The following is a 2,891-nucleotide window of genomic DNA, read 5'->3' as shown; positions in this document are numbered from 1 at the left end:
CCCCCCGGCCTCTCTCCCCTCCTTGACTTGGTTCTGATCACCTTGCCTTATCTTTCTGTTTCTAGAGCATGCCAACCTTGCTCCGTTTCGGGCTCTTTGCATTTACCACTTCTTTGGCCAAAAAATGTCCACCCACGCCCAGCTGTGGGTGGGAGGGTCCTCTCCCTCCTCAGTTCAGCGACGTCTTCCCTCACCACTCCATCCAGATGGTTTCTTTCCCCCAACCCCCTATGACCTCATTCGACTTTCTTCTCTGCAATTACCGCTATCGGACTTGTCATAAAAAAAAATCCGTGCATTGCCCATTTCCCCCTTGAAAGTAACCTCCAAGAGAACAGGGGTCTTTTCTCACTTGGAGGCAACGGGCTCATCAAAGCGCCTAGCGGGGCATCTTTGGAGCGCTTAACGATTTGCTGAGTGAATTTTCATTTTGCAAAGAGGAAGCAAAGCAGAGATTCAGTGAGGTGTCCAAAGTCACACAGCAAAGAAGGACCATAGCTGAGATTCCAGCCCAAGATTCCTTGACTCCAAAGTGCGAGCTGTTGCAGCAACATTCGGCTACAGCTCGGGCCTGGAGAGGGACTAGTTCGCAGCGCCGCGCCTCCTAACACCCCTACCCGTTAGGGGTGAGCCTCGGGCCGTGTAGCAGGGGTGCACGAGGCGTGGAAGGCTGGAGGGATGGCTAGGGAGTAGGTATGTGGTAAAGCGAACAGAGTAACGGGTAAGGACAGGCGGGCAGCCTTGCAGAGAGGCNCACCCCCTGCCCCGCGCACCCCACCCCCATCCGACCCCGCGCGCACCCACCGGCCCGCCTGCCAGGGCTAGTTCCCGGCTCAGGAAGGCCCGGCCTTCTGTTTACGTCGCCATGGCAACCATTCTCCTTGCAATCCAGGGCGGTGACGTCCCAAAGCCGAGGCGCCCGGCTGCGTGGGGGTGGGGCCTGCGGGCTGCAGGGTCCCGGCGCAGAGAGTCCCCAGCCCCGCTGTCCCCGACGGTGTCCGGGTCGGGGCCTGGGCCGCGGAGTTTCCTCCCTCCGGCCTTCCGTGTTCTGTATTCCTCCAGCTCTCTACTTTTCGCTCCCCGATTCATTTATTCAGTGTGCACCTTGGGGTGCGTGTGGTGCAAAAACAGACCCGCCGTTCCGCCGAGTGGACCTCACTTTCTAGAGGGGCTGTTCTCAAAGTGTGGCCGCGGGGCCGGCAGCATCAGAGATGCCGGGCACTCGTTACAGAAGTCATTCTGCCCCTTTCTGAGCAGCGAGTCTAGGGCCAGAGCCCCCAGGCTGGGCGGTAAGCAGCCTCGGGTGACTGCATTGCCGGGTAAGGAGGGAGAACCCCTACTCCAGGGGGCGAATGAGACACGTAAAAAAGCACAGAATGACAAGGGCTGTCAGTGGACAGGGAGGCACTGAGATGGTAAAGAGCAGGGAGCCGGTGTAGACAGCCCAGATCCACCAGCGGAGGCGGGCTGGGGTGGGCCCCCGCGTCCCCAGCTGATATCCTGTGTTCCTTCAAAACAGGAGAACCCCTCAAGCCCTCACCACTGTCACCACGTTGTCGCGTGCATCTAGGGAATTTGCAGAGTGACAAAGGGTGCTTGGAGCTGGGGCGCGGTCGGGGCTCCGTCCTTCTAGCAGGATCCGTGCCTGTGCCAGCAAGCGGCCAGTGAGAATCCAGCGGCTCCTGGCTCTGCCCAAGGCAGGTGAACTGGGTGGGAAGACCAGCTCCACGGAATGTGGAGGGGGTCCCTGAGACGGAGGGAGCGGGGATCCCTGAATCGCCACAGTGTCCCAACTGACGGTATCTACGGGGCTTTGTACGAGGGACGAAGGAAATATTGTTAGGCCATATACGTGATTGTGTGTGTGTGTGTGTGCACGTGCGCGCACGTGCGTGCTCACACGTGTGGAGGGGAGCAGCTAGCATTTAATACCCTGAATAGACAAGTGGTGTTTCGTTACCCCCAGGATAGAGGTCCTCGCCCTGTCGTGTAAAGTCGCCGCCTGTCCGTGTAGCAGCAGAAAAGAGCTGTGCGTTGGAGTCACGTGTCAGCAGGAAAGCAAACAGTTTCAAGATGGTTTATCTCAGACACTTATTGTTTAAGGAGACTTTTAGGAGTCTAGAAAATGGGTGACCCGAAGAGAGAAAAGCTACTGAGCAGAACTACCAATTCGTTGTTATTCACAGTTAAGTTTACGAACTGTTGCGAATTACCCGCGCACCTTTGCAGAATGTTCCGTGGGCCCGGTGCTGTTCGCTGTGCCCGCTGAGCGCAGACCTCCTGCGAAGTAGGTCTGTTATTACCTCCGCTGTCAGTGAGGAGACTGACACACGCCCAGCAAAGCCAGGGAGTGCCAGAGGCAGGATTTACAGGCAGTTGAGTTTTATCTTTGCTCTGAACCAGACACATCTGGACTCTGACCCAGAATTGTTTTATAATTTTATGCAATTATCCAAAGCAACGATGCATGCACTTTGAAAAAAGCCTGAGAAGTCCAAAGGCGTACTTCATAATAAAGACACATTCTCTCTGGTCCATGCATATTTCTTGTCTTTGCTTGGGCTATCGGTTACGTAGAAGATAAGAAAACTCGAGAAAATGCGGCCTTTCTAAACTTTTTTTTTTTATGTTTTATTTATTTCTAGGAGAGAGAGAGAGAGAGACAGCATGAGCAGGGGAGGGTCAGAGAGAGAGGGAGACACAGAATCTGAAGCAGGCTCCAGGCTCCGAGCTGGCAGTCAGCACAGAGCCCGACGTGGGGCTCGAACCCACAAACCGCGAGATCATGACCTAAGCGAAAGTCGGACGCTCAACCGACTAAGCCACCCAGGCGCCCCTTAAACTTTTAATTCGAGCCTAAAAAATCTAACTAATAGATATGTGTTAATTGT

At 55.3% G+C, this 2,891-nt stretch overlaps 1 protein-coding gene and 1 long non-coding RNA gene across 2 annotated transcripts in view; one reads left to right on the top strand and one right to left on the bottom strand.

The window, feature by feature from the left end:
- CFAP100 (cilia and flagella associated protein 100) overlaps window positions 1-747 on the bottom strand; it is a 45,981-nt gene extending 45,234 nt beyond the window's left edge. The window contains exon 1 of the mRNA XM_077780814.1: window positions 353-747. The gene's annotated coding sequence lies outside the window, so the exon portion shown is untranslated. The remainder of the gene's footprint in view (window positions 1-352) is intronic.
- A 196-nt stretch (window positions 748-943) lies between these two features.
- LOC144245547 (uncharacterized) lies at window positions 944-2,535 on the top strand. Its single transcript, XR_013339287.1, has 3 exons — window positions 944-1,319; window positions 1,520-1,697; window positions 1,967-2,535. It is a non-coding gene; the product is annotated as an uncharacterized LOC144245547 (long non-coding RNA).
- Window positions 2,536-2,891: the final 356 nt, after the last annotated feature.

Source organism: Crocuta crocuta, unplaced genomic scaffold (assembly GCF_008692635.1).
Source record: "Crocuta crocuta isolate KB4526 unplaced genomic scaffold, BGI_CrCroc_1.0 scaffold299, whole genome shotgun sequence".
Classification (NCBI taxonomy): Eukaryota; Metazoa; Chordata; class Mammalia; order Carnivora; family Hyaenidae; genus Crocuta; species Crocuta crocuta.
Note: the sequence above shows the minus strand (reverse complement) of the source record. Positions and strands in the feature narration are given on the sequence as shown.